The sequence below is a fragment of the Bufo gargarizans genome, chromosome 6 (genome assembly GCF_014858855.1).
Source record: "Bufo gargarizans isolate SCDJY-AF-19 chromosome 6, ASM1485885v1, whole genome shotgun sequence".
Lineage (NCBI taxonomy): Eukaryota > Metazoa > Chordata > Amphibia > Anura > Bufonidae > Bufo > Bufo gargarizans.
The window spans coordinates 136,556,784-136,571,006 of record NC_058085.1 but is presented as its reverse complement, the minus strand read 5'-3'; the positions used below and the strand labels follow the sequence as shown (position 1 = coordinate 136,571,006).

The window sequence follows — 14,223 nt, the reverse complement described above, 5'->3', positions numbered from 1 at the left end:
AAGTTGTACTTTTAAATGGCACCGTTTATTGCATACAATGTAGTGGAAACGGGAAGAAAAACAACAAATGGGGTTGAATTATAAAAATAAAAAAAAACATTTCTGCCACAGTTTTATTTTTTTTTATTTTTTTGCATCACCATATTCTGACACCCATAACTTTTTTATTTGTTATGTGTAGGGAGCTTTGTGAGGGCTTATTGTTTTACCACAGCATCTGAGGGGTTAAATTAGTCCCTGGTGCCTGCTGGCGGGCAGGCACTATCTTTAAACCTCCACTAAATTTGGTACATTTTACTGCAGTGCATATGTATAGAACTGCATAGAAATGCGAGTCTTCCTAAATCTCTCCTTTTGTGTCCATTGTCTAGTTTGCGGTTTACCTCTGTTCCCTCAGTACCCTCCGGTGGTGGCTGCGGGCCGAATTGTATGAGGGAAACGTGTTTTTGTTATGACGAGTGGTGGCTGATAAATAGGGTATGGAATAACTTCCTAAACTGTGGTATTCTGGCTGCCAGGGCCACCGCTGATCCACATGTATAACTGGCCCCCTGCACTGAGTCCGCACAGCGCCACTCTTGGTCACCTATTGTACATCTACATTCATACATCTGTACCCATTTTGCGGTAGGCATACCACAGATCCACAAAGTTCAGATACTGGTCGTGTGCATCTCACACTTTTCATGGACCCCATTGTCAAAATACCTATTCTTGTCCACAAGAAAATGTAGATCGGACTCCGACCAAAAATATGGTTGTGTGAATGAGGCCATAGTACAATGCCCAACCATTTTTAGACAGCAATACCTTTTGAACTCAATCTGTGTGTGAAGGGAACCAGGGCATTTGGATCTCTGTAACATAGAAACAGAGCTGTGCCCATGTAATGATATACAATGTCCTTGGGATGCAACTAGACTCAACATACAATGCCAATAAAACACCTCTATTGGTGTCTAGTAACTCATCTTTGACAGTACAGTGCGGTACTACATGTCCCATACTGCCCTCTATCTGTGCCAGGAGGAGCTACTCCTTTGGATGACTGGTGTGGGCAGCCTCATTTTATTTTCCTGGTACATTAAACTACCTTTTTAAAAAAGTACAGTTTATTGAAGTAATATTGAATATGAAGCATTTGCCTTAGTCGTACATGCAAAGATATAAATATAGTTAAAGGGGTTATCCAAAGCTAAACTTTTCAACTGACCTCTTCAGATTGCCTTCATAGTATGAACCACGAGGGGGTTCATACTAACCTGGGTGACTTGTCAACCATGTGGCCTGTGACACACAGCATGTGTGACAGGTGACCACTGCGGCCAGTGATTGGCTGCAGTCGTCATGTGACCCCCATCAACTGGCTCTACATGATAAATGCCACTTGTTGAAGTGAGACAACCCCTTTAAAGGGAACCTGTCACTGGGGTTTTGCGTATAGAGCTGAGGACATTGGTTGCTAGATGGCCGCTAGCACATCCGCAATACCCAGTCCCCATAGCTCTGTGTGCTTTTATTGTGTAAAAAAAACGATTTGATACATATGCAAATTAACCTGAGATGAGTCCTGTCCCTGAGATGAGTCCTGTACGCGAGATGAGTCAGGGACAGGACTTATCTCAGGTTAATTTGCATATGTATCAAATCGTTTTTTTTTACACAATAAAAGCACACAGAGCTATGGGGACTGGGTATTGCGGATGTGCTAGCGGCTATCTAGCGCAACCCATGTCCTCAGCTCTATACACAAAATCCCGGGGACAGGTTCCCTTTAAGGGACCACAGTACAGCAGTTTTTAGTGTGTTTTGATCTCAGATTGTGATTTACAGGTCATTTTGGTATTATGAAAGCAAATGGAAAATATGAGTCAGATGAACTGATAATCTAGGCATTTCCCTTAGAATCATCTCTGATTCACAAGCTTTACATAAGCATGGAAATTTTGTGTGTGGAATTATTTATATACGGCTATTATATATTGGCCTTTCACCTCTTCAGCCATTTACTTGCAGTTTCCCACACTAAATTATCAGTCATATACCAGCAATGTGACATTTCCTGTGCTTTTTGGACACTAAAGACCCCATAATCATCATACCATTGTCAGCCGAACCCACTATTTTTGTTGGGGACGGACGATAGTTTAACATGTATGGTAAGTTTCTGACTTTACCCCTAAGGCTAGTTTCACACATGTGGAAGAGCAATCCGGCAGGCTGTTCCTAGCCGGATACTGTCGTTCACCTCAAAGCCTATTGACTATAATGGGAAGCGCGGGGATCCGGCCTTTCCCTGACATTCATGCTGGGATTCGGCCGGACAAAAACCGTATCGCGCAACAATATTTGTCAGTCTGTATCACAGCATAAATGCCAGGGAGAGGCCGGATACCTGCTGGATCCCATTATATTCTATGGGGTTCGAAAGGCCGTACCTTTAAAGGGGTCATACCATGCAAACCATAAGGATAGGTGATAAATATCGTACCAGCTGGACCACTTGATCCCATGAATGAAGGCTCTGCTCTCTTCAGACCCCTTATTCCTGGGATTCCAGGGGGTCCTAACAACATGCTGTTACTGGAAAGGTGAAAATTATTTTTGTGGGATAACTCCTTTAAAAGGGTTGTCCTATGAATGGCATATAGACTTCTCCTCTATGGACATGACCTCGGTGGATCAGATTGAGGAGCTGCTTTAATAGACCTGACCTGAACATACAACATTTTTAATTATAAGGGATTTTGTGGGCTGCTCTGGATCAAACTCTGGTCCCCAGGACTGGATGGCATACACCCCTGTATCCTAAGAAAATTAACTAATGTCATAGCCAGACCCTTATTTCTGATATTTATTTAACCACCTCAGCTCCCCTAGCTTAAACCCCCTTAATGACCAGACCACTTTTTACAATTCTGCACTATACTACTTTCACGGTTTATTGCTCGGTCATACAACTTACCACCCAAATGAATTTTACCTCCTTTTCTTCTCACTAATAGAGCTTTCATTTGGTGGTATTTCATTGCTGCTGACATTTTTACTTTTTTTGTTATTAATCGAAATTGACGACATTTTTCATTTTCAATTGTAAAATTTTTCAAATAAAACTACATTTATATATAAATTTTTCTCTAAATTTATTGTTCTACATGTTTTTGATTAAAAAAATGCAGTAATTGTATATTTATTGGTTTGCGCAAAAGTTATAGCGTTTACAAACTATGGTACAAAAATGTGAATTTCCGCATTTTGAAGCAGCTCTGACTTTCTGAGCACCTGTCATGTTTCCTGAGGTTCTACAATGCCCAGACAGTCGAAACACCCCACAAATGACCCCATTTCGGAAAGTAGACACCCTAAGGTATTCGCTGATGGGCATAGTGAGTTCAGGGAAGTTTTTATTTTTTGTCACAAGTTAGCGGAAAATGATTTATTTATTTTTTCTTGCAAAGTCTCATATTCCACTAACTTGTGACAAAAAATAAAATTTTACATGAACTCACCATACCCCTCACGGAATACCTTGGGGTGTCTATACTGCCCTGGCATTTTAGGGGCCCTAAAGCGTGAGAAGAAGTCTGGAATCCAAATGCGTAAAAAATGCCCTGTGAAATCGTAAAGATACTCTTTGGAATTTGGGCCCCTTTGCGCACCTAGGCTGCAAAAAAGTGTCACACATGTGGTATCGCCGTACTCAGGAGAAATAAGGCAATGTGTTTTGGGGTGTATTTTTACATATACCCATGCTGGGTGAGAGAAATATCTCTGTAAAAGACAACTTTTCCCATTTTGTTTATACAAAGTTGTCATTTTACAGAGATATTTCTCTCACCCAGCATGGGTATATGTAAAAAGACACCCCAAAACACATTGCCCTACTTCTCCTGAGTACGGCGATACCACATGTGTGACACTTGTTTGCAGCCTAGGTGCGCAAAGGGGCCCAAATTCCAATGAGTACCTTTTAGGAGGGCATTTTTAGACATTTGGATTTCAGACTTCTTCTCACGCTTTAGGGCCCCTAAAATGCCAGGGCAGTATAAATACCCCACATGTGACCCCATTTTGGAAAGAAGACACCCCAAGGTATTCCGTGAGGGGCATGGCGAGTTCATAGAATTTTTTTTTTTTTGGCACAAGTTAGTGGAAATTTATTTATTTATTTATTTTCTCTCACAAAGTCTGTTTCCGCTAACTTGTGACAAAAAGTTCAATCTTTCATGGACTTAATATGCCCCTCAGCGATTACCTTGGGGTTTCTACTTTCCGAAATGGGGTCATTTGTGGGGTGTGTTTACTGTTCTGGCATTTTGGGCGGGGCTAAATTGTGAGCAACCCTGTAAAGCCTAAAGGTACTCGTTGGACTTTCGGCCCCTTTACGCACCTAGGCTGCAAAAAAGTGTCACACTTGTGGTATCGCCGTACTCAGGAGAAGTAGGGCAATGTGTTTTGGGGTGTATTTTTACATATACCCATGCTGGGTGAGAGAAATATCTCTGTAATATGACAACTTTGTATAAAAAAATTAGCGGAAAATGTTTTTGTTTTTTTTTCTCTTACAAAGTCTCATATTCCACTAACTTGTGACAAAAAATAAAATTTTACATGAACTCGCCATGCCCCTCACGAAATACCTTGAGGTGTCTTCTTTCCAAAATGGGGTCACTTGTGGGGTATTTATACTGCCCTGGCATTTTAAGGGCCCTAAAGCGTGAGAAGAAGTCTGGAATATAAATGTCTAAAAATTTTTACGCATTTGGATTCCGTGAGGGGTATGGTGAGTTCATGTAAGATTTTATTTTTTTGTCACAAGTTAGTGGAATATAAGACATGGAAGAAAAAATAAATAAAAAATAAGTTTCCACTAACTTGTGCCCAAAAAAACTTTGAACTCGCCATGCCCCTCAAAAGCGATTTTACGGTGTTTTTGCAGTAATCAGAAAAAAATATATTCTGTCACTGCGGTGGGGCGGACTGAACGCAAGTGTGCACACAAGAGCAGGCCTGATCGGACGAACACTGTTTTTTTTTCTAGAGCCTATAGAACATGACTTATTCTTGTCCGCAATTGCGGACAAGAAAAGGCATTTTCTATATAGTTCTGGCAATGTACGGATCCGCAAAATGCGGAAAGCACATTGCCGGTGTCTGTGTTTTGCAGATCCGCGGTGTCCGTGTTTTGCGGATCCGCAAAACACTTACGGACGTCTGAATGGAGCCTTACAGGGGGGTGATCAATGACAGGGGGGTGATCAGGGGTTAAAAAGTGACCGGGGGGGGGGGGTGTAGTGGAGTGTGGTGCTTGGTGCTACTTATTACAGAGCTGCCTGTGTCCTCTGGTGGTCGATCCAAGCAAAAGAGACCACCAGAGGACCAGGTAGCAGGTATATCAGACGCTGTTAACAAAACAGCGTCTGATTTACCTTTCAAGGGTTAAAAAAAAATGGCATCTACAGCCTGCCAGCGAATGATCGCCGCTGGCAGGCAGTAGATCCACTCGTTTACCTTCCGATCCTGTGAACGCGCGCTCCTGTGTGTGCGCGTTCACAGGAAATCTCGCCTCTTGCGAGATGACGCGCCGGCGCGTCCAGGAGGAACAGACCGACCGCCCGCAGGACACAATCCTGCGTTAGGCAGTCGGGTAGTGGTTAAGGACTCTATACTGACAGGGAGTTTTCCACAGGATTGGTGCATAGCAAATGCGGTGCCAATATTCAAAAAGGGTCCAAAAACAGAACCCGGAAACTTTAGGCCGGAAAGTTTAACATCTGTCATGGGTAAACTGTTTGAAGGTTTCCTAAGAGATGCTATCTTGGAGTACCCCAAGGAAAATAAGCAAATAACATCATATCAGCATGGCTTCATGAGGTATCAGTCATGTCAAACTAATTTAACCCCTTCCCAACTGAAATCTGTATGTATACGTGATAGCTGCACATACCCCGTGCAGCTACCCGTATATATACGTTCTGGCAGCTCTTTAATCCAAGCGCTGCAAAGCGCTTGGATTAAAGCTTCTGCCCCTGCCCTGTATGCTGTCACGGACAGCATACAGTGCAGTAATGCCGGCAAGGGACCAATCAGAGTGGCCCCTTGCCGGCAATCGATCCGATTGGTTAGTCTGTGCAGACTAACCAATCGGATCGCGGCAGTGAAAAAATGCCGGTTTCAGGCTCTGATCTGCGCTCTGCAGATCAGAGGCTGAAAGCCGATAGTGTAACTCATGCCCCCCGATCTGTGGCCCTCCCAAGCCCTTAGTGCCCATCTGTGCCCCGCCGATCTGTGCCCCTCTCCTGCGCTCATCTCCTGCCCTGATGGCATGCGGTCCGCCCCCTTCCCGCCCCCTGCATTAATTTTCTAGCCGCCCCTCCTGCCCCAGCATCCCTCGATATTGTAGGCAGCCTCCCGACCCCCCCCCTTTCCAGCGCTGCCCCCCCCGATCCCCCTGCTGTGTGCGATGGCGGCGGCTCCATTACTGAGCCGCCGCCATCAGCAGAGAGTGTCAGCTCTATGCTGACACTCTCCTCTAACCCCTATAGATGCCGCGGTTGCGGCATCCATGGGGTTCTCAACCATCGGGGCTGCAGCGCTGTGATTGCAGCACCGATGGTTGCCATGGCAAAGGCGTCCAGTGCTGCCACCTACAGGCAATCTGGAAGTACTATACTTTAAAATGCAAGAGCATTGCAAAGTATAGTACAACTATCAACCCCACTGGATCTTCAAGATCCAAGAGGGAACTGATAAAAAAAAGTGAAAATAATAAAAGTATAAATAAAAATGTAAATTTGAAAAAAGAAATTGCCTTTTCTGAAAGAATAAAATAAAATACACATATTAGGTGTCACCGCGTCCGTAACGACCATCTCTATAAATATATCACATGATAGACCCCGTCCGATAAACACCATAAAAATTAAATAAATAAAAAGTGCCCAAAAATATATTTTTGTCACCTTACATCACAAAAAGTGCAACAGCAAGCGATCAAAAAGGCTTGTGACCCCCAAAATAGTACCATCAAACCGTCACCTCGTCCCGCAAAAAATGATACCCTATTTAAGACAATCACCCAAAAAATAAAAAAGCAATGGCTCTCAGACTATAGAGACACTAAAACATCATTTTTTGGGTTTCAAAAATGCTATTATTGTGTAAAACTTAAATAAGAAATAGTATACATATTAGGTATTGCCACGTCCGTAACGATCTTCTCTATAAAACTATCACATGACCTAACTCCTCAGATGAACGCTGTAAAAATAAATAAATGAAAACTGTTCCAAAACAGCCAATTTTTGGGTCACCTTGTCCCATAAAGTGTAATAATGAATGATCAAAAAATCCTATGTACCCAAAAATGGTACCAATAAAAACCTCAACACTTTCTGCAAAAAACGAGCCCCTGCACAAGACGATCGGCACAAAAATAAAAAACCATATGGCGTTCAGAAAACCAATCCAGCACAATCTACCTTCCAAAAACCGTATGGCATTCCTTTCCTTCTGCGCCCTGCCGTGTGCCCGTACAGCAGTTTACGACCACATGTGGGGTGTTTATGTAAACCGTGGAATCAGGGTAATAAATATTGAGTTTTGTTTGGCTGTTAACTCTCAATGTGTTAAAGAAAAAAAAATTATAAAAATTATAAAATGGAAAATCTGCCAAAAAAGTGAAATTCATCTCCATTTTCCTTTAATTCTTGTGGAATGCCTAAAGGGTTAACAAAGTTTTTAAAATCAGTTTTGAGTAACTTGAGGGGTGTAGTTTCTACAATGGGGTCATTTATGGGGGTTTCCACTATGTAAGCCCCACAAAGTGACTTCAGACCTGAACTGGTCCTTAAAAAGTGGGTTTTGGAAATTTTCTTAAAAATTTTAAGAATTGCTTCTAAACTTCTAAGCTTTCTAATGTCCTAAAAAATAAAATGACATTTCCAAAATGATGCCAACATAAAGTAGACATATGGGGAATGTTAAGTAATAAATATTTTATTAGGTATGACTTTCTGTTTTAGAAGGGTAAATTTTGGGTAAATTTGGGATTTTTTCATAAATAAAGGTGAAATATATTGACTCAAATATATGACTATCATGAAGTACAATGTGTCACGAGAAAACAATCTCAGAATGGCGTGGATAAGTAAAAGTGTTCCAAAGCTATTACCACATAAAGTGACGCATGTCAGATTTGTACATTTTGACCTGGACACTGGGGCATCAATGACCCTTGGTCATGAAAGGGTTAATCAGTTTCTACGAGGAGGTAAGTTCTAGACTTGACACTGGCGAATCAATCGTATATCTGGACTTCTCCAAAACATTTGATACTGTACTGCATGAAAGGTTAGAATATAAAATGAGAATGCTTGGACTGGGAGAAAATGTCTGTATGTGAGTAAGTAACTGGCTCAGTGATAGAAAACAGAGGGTGGTAATTAATGGTACACACTCAGATTGGGTCACTGTCACTAGTGGGGTACCTCAGGGGTCAGTATTGGGCCCTATTCTCTTCAATATATTTATTAATGATCTTGTAGAAGGCTTGCACAGTAAAATATTAATGTTTGCAGATGACACTAAACTGTGTAAAGTAATTGACACGGAAGAGGACAGTATACTGCTACAGAGCGATCTGGATAGACTGCAGGCTTGGGCAGATAAGTGGCAGATGAGGTTTAACACTAACAAATGTAAGGTTATGCACATGGGAAGGAATAATGCAAGTCACCCGCACATACTAAATGGTAAAACACTGGGTAACACTGACATGGAAATTTAGTGAACAGCAAACTAAGCTGTAGAGACCAGTGTCAGGCAGCTGCTGCCAAGGCTAATAAGATAATGGGTTGCATCAAAAGGGGCATAGATGCCCGTGATGAGAACATAGTCCTGCCACTTTACAAATCACTAGTCAGACCACACATGGAGTACTGTGTACAGTTGTGGGCTCCTGTGAACAAGGCAGACATAGTAGAGCTGGAGAGGGTTCAGAGGAGGGCAACTAAAGTAATAACTGGAATGGGTGGACTACAGTACCCTGAAATATTATCAAATTGGGGTTATTAACTTTAGAAAAAAGACGACTGAGGGGAGATCTGATAACCATGTATAAATATATCAGGGGTCAGTACAGAGATCTATCCCATCATCTATTTATCCCCAGGACTGTGACTGTGACAAGGGGACATCCTCTGCATCTGGAGGAAAGAAGGTTTGTACACAAACACAGAAGAGGATTCTTTACAGTAAGAGCAGTGAGACTATGGAACTCTCTGCCTGAGGAGGTGGTGATGGTGAGTACAATAAAGGAATTCAAGAGGGGCCTGGACGTATTTCTGGAGCGTAATAATATTACAGGCTATACCTAATAGAGAGGGGTCGTTGATCCAGGGAGTTATTCTGATTGGAGTCGGGAAGGAATTGTTTCCCCTAAGGCCTCATGCACACAACAGTATTTTTTCACGGTCTGCAAAACGGGGTTCCGTGATCCGTGTCCGTTTTTGTTTCCGTGTGTCTTCCTTTATTTTTGAAGGATCTCCAAACATGAAGGAAAGTAAATGATAGGGGGAAAAAAAAAAGAACACGGACGACAATCTTGTGTGCATCCGTGTTTTTTGAATGGGTCCGCGAACCGTTGTCCGTGAAAAAAATAGGACAGGTAATATGGGTCCGCAGAAAATCACGGAAAACGGAACAACAGACACGGAACACAACATCGGTCGTGTGCATGAGGCCTAAAGTGAAGAAAACTGGCTTCTACCTCACAGGTTGTTTTTTTTTGCCTTCCTCTGGATCAACTTGCAGGATAACAACCCAAACTGGATGGACAGATGTTTTTTTCAGCCTTATATACTATCTTACTATGTCACTCTGGTTTTGAGCTCCGATTGTGCTGAGAAATATGCCATAGATTGGTTAGACCACTAGCTCTGTATTGCTATGTGCTGTATTATAACTTAAAGTGAAATTATAACTGATATACTAGTGATATTACTGTATTGATACCAGTTTGTGATATAGGATTTGTTGCCAGAAACATGGTCCAACATAAATTTGTTAGATAACTGAAACTGCTAACCAGGGGACTTCATGTATCTCTGTCAGGACTGGCTCCATATAGCTCCCCTTTAATCCTTCCTTTTTTATCCAGTGTACCCGTCCCCTTCATCTATAGATGTGACATTTTAGCTACTCCAACTCCCCATTAATTGGTTGTCTAGATTCCGCTTTCTTATTCATTTATTTTTTATGCCACACTTGTCTGTAGGTTGTGTCTGCTATTGTGCTCGGCTCCTTTGAAGTTAATGGGGTTGAGCTGCAATATTACTCACAACCTCTGGACAGGTGTGGCACTTATAGGAACAAAAAGAAAAATATATATATGAACAAGTAACTAAGTTACCAGTAAGACTATATTGTAGGGCTCAAATTGCATAGGTAGAGATACTCCTTGGGAATGTAAAGGAAGAGGGGGAGTGGGCTGATTACTGCAAATGAAGGTGATCTACTATGGAACGTACTGAAACCCCTAGAGTGACTTGAAGTTGGAAGGGCCTAAGCTTATATACGACCATGGGCTCCAGACCTGGGTAAACCTATCATGTTTGCAGTTCCCAGCTAAGGAGCTACTCCAATCTACAGACTGTTTCTAGTTTGGTCAGCCATTCCTCAAAAATAGAGGGGATCCAAAGATTTCTATTGCAGGGGCACTAGGAACTTGGCTGCAATGATCATCTGGGTTAGCAAGTCATTCTTTTTTGGTTAACAGGTTTTCAAGGGCAGAGGTTGCAGTAACGCCTGTACAACTGTCATAGACGTGTATTCAGGCCATTGTACTCTCTGAAAAAAGTGCCAGTTTTTACACTTCCCTCCCTGCCTTGAGCATATTTATACAAAGAGGTGTGTATACTTTTGAGGTCTATAGGGGTTGAGAGTAACCTGTGTCATCCCACTGAATGTTAACCCTTTCAAAAACAGGGGATTTTCAATTTTTCAGTTTTCTTTTTTCTACTCTCAGCTTTCCCATAACTTTTTTATTTTTCCATTCACATAGCTGTATGATGGCTTGTTTTTTGCGGTACAAGTTGTATTTTCTAAAGGCACCATTTACAATTACACACAATGTAGTGGGAAGCGGGAAAAATATTCCAAATGGAGTGGGATTATAAAAACACAATTCCGCCACATTCTCTGGGTCAGTACGATTGCAACAATACCACATATGTATAGTTTTTCTTGCGTATTAATATTGAAAAAATAATAATTGGGGTTAAAAACTAATTTTTTCTTTGCATCACCATATTGTGACCCCCCCCCCCCCCCCCTCATAACTTTTTTTTAATTGTTATATAGAGCTGTGTGGGGACTCATTTTTTGCGGTGCAATCTGTACTTTTTATTGATACTATACTGGGGTGTGTGTGACTTTTTGATCACTTTTTATTCAATTTTTTTGTGGGAGGTGGAGCGACCAAAAAACTGTGAATCAGACTCTTTCTCAAGACTAGCTTATCTTTCACAAACCCTGGGTCTGCAACTTTTTTACAGCAGTTTTCTGGCATCCGGGGCCAATAAATTTCATTCCAGTGTTGATTTTAATGAAGAAACAACCATTGAATTCAGTGCATGTAAAGGAAGCCTTCGGGAGCCCTCACACACAGTAGATTTTGTTGCAGACATTTCTGAGACTGAATATCAGTTCCATTCATCTGAATGGGGTTATTTTGGCAGCAAGCACCTGGGTTTTTGCAAGTTCTATTCAAATGAATGGAACGGATTTTCCGTTGCAGAAAAACTACACTGCCGAATACATCGTCTGTTTCATGATGAACTTCAGCAGTTTAGACGCTGCCTTCCTTTATGCTGAAGTCAGCAAACCCTTCAAACCATGTCAACCATGAAAGATATTTAGCAGCGACAATTGTACCACATCTCTATTTTCTACTTTCTAGGCTAATTAAGCAAAATGATTCCTGTATCTGCTTAGTATTCGGCTTTTGACAGGTGTCACCTCTAATGTTTTCATGTCCCTTCCACACAAATATCGAGTTAATGTTCATCTCAGATATTTCCAGATCACAACATACTGCATCACCATACTTAGAAGGCTACACATTGTCTTTTGCATTATAGTTAGTTTGTAGACATTAGACTTATATGTAATTGCTTATTAATTCTATTTTTTTTTTTTGCAAGGTTGGCAGAGATTTTGTCCTTTTTATACATACCATTGTTGTAGCCAGGGGGCAGAAACTCTTGTCAGGAACGCTTTATAAATATGGAGTATATTAACTTAATGCTAACTTAATCCTAGGGTTCGTTCTACAGATACAGTGCCTTGGAAAAGTATTCAACCCCCCCCCCCCCTTGACTTTTTTTTGTATTTTGGTGCCTCACAACATGGAATTAACATAGATTGTTTGAAGATTTGCATCATTTAATATACAGAACTTGCCCACAACTTTGAAGATGTTTTTATTTATATTTTTTTAATTGTGAAGCAAACAACAAATAGGACAAAATAACAGAAAGTCAATGTGCATAACTATTCAACCCCTAAAGTCAATACTTTGTAGAGCCACCTTTTGCGGCAATCACAGCTCCAAGTTGCTTTGGATAGGTCTCTATGAGCTTGCCACATCTTACCACTGGGATTTTTGCCAATTCCTCCTCCAGCTCCTTCAAGTTGGATGGTTTGCGCTTGTGAACAGCAATCTTCAAGTCTGACCACAGATTTTCTATTGGATTGAGATCTGTACTTTGACTAGGCCATTCCAACACATTTATATGTTTCCCCTTAAACCACTTAAAGAGGACCTTTCACCAGAATAAAACTTCTAAAGTAACTATACAGGCATGTAGAGCGGCACCCAGGGACCCCCCTGCACTTACTGTTATACCTGGGCGCCGCTCCGTTCTCCCGTTATTGCCTCCGGTATCTTTACAGTTAGGCTCCACTCAGGGGAACCTGCCGTCGGCTCATTCTTCCATGCTGTAGCGCTGGCCAATCACAGCGCTCAGCTCATAGCCTGAGATTAACAAAACATTGAGCTTAATACTTTTGCAAGGCAAAACTAGGATATCATTCATGGGCTGTGTCTGTGACCATGCTTTATGTGAAAAGGTCTATTATCTTTAGTAATGCTGGGGTAAGCTTCCTTCCACAAATCTTCTACATATTTTTCATTGTTGCCAGTTGTTCCCGGACCTGCCGTTTTCATGGGGACGGTTGACAGAGTAATGTGTATGGACTCCTCCTGACTGTTCCCCAACACATGATACTGGGAGACAATGGTATTTAGTGCGTTAAATCTCCGTGTCTGAGCTGCCGTCAGAGGCGTCTAGTAGTGGCCGTTTCCTTTTCCCCCCTTTGAAAACATACATGCTCAGCCAAACCGAGCATGTACAGTATGTGTAAGGGCACTTTCACATCAGTGCTATTATTTCCATTCTTCTTTTCTATTTTAGGAGCAGAAGAAAGAAAATAATGGAAATACCGGACTGACAGGCACGGAGCCTAACGTATCCAATCGACTGCAATGGGATGCGTTTGGTTTCCATTCAGGAGAACATTTTTTATTTTATTTTTTTTTAGCTGAGAAAAAAGATCTGCATCCGGACTTTTCACTCCACTATTTTTGACGAACCCTGTGATGGAGGCACCGAACGGAGCCTCCAATGAAGATATGAATATGCCCCAAGGGGGAGTCAGGAGAGGTAGCTGTCAACTGACAACTATTAAAGATATATGTGCACCTTTAGTTTACAGCTCCATGCGGACCCGGCTTCACTTGCAAATTATAAGAGAAATAGTGGTGTGCTTGTCTTATAGGGTTATGTACATGGCAAGTCGTGGTCACAGGCTTCTTCTAGGGAAAAACTCTGCATAATATTGCATGTGGTAGAACATGCCACAGTTGTGGGGGGTTTTTTCGTATTAAAAAAGTGTGGAAAATAAGCAGCAATAAGAAACATCTGGAAAGTGGCAAATATGTTTGCACTTTATTTTAACCAATTCCAGGGTTGTATAATTAAATCTAATGTTTAAAGGGAACCTGTCCCCATGAAATGTGAAGTAATCTGCAGGCAGCATGTTATAGAGCCGGAGGATCATTGTGTCTGGGCAGCTGATCACTGTTTAGACCACACAATCTGCTGCCCAGAAATGATTGATGTGCCTGCACGAACGACAGGACCACCCAATGAACGAGCATTT

General features: G+C 41.7%; 1 protein-coding gene across 3 annotated transcripts in view; it reads left to right on the top strand.

Moving 5' to 3' along the window:
* GJC1 (gap junction protein gamma 1) overlaps positions 1-14,223 on the top strand; it is a 63,675-nt gene that overhangs the window by 29,831 nt on the left and 19,621 nt on the right. For 2 of the 3 annotated variants that reach the window (XM_044297021.1, XM_044297020.1), the window contains exon 2: positions 13,476-13,724. The exons of the other annotated variant lie outside the window; for it this stretch is intronic. The gene's annotated coding sequence lies outside the window, so the exon portion shown is untranslated. The remainder of the gene's footprint in view (positions 1-13,475; positions 13,725-14,223) is intronic. 3 annotated transcript variants of the gene reach the window in all.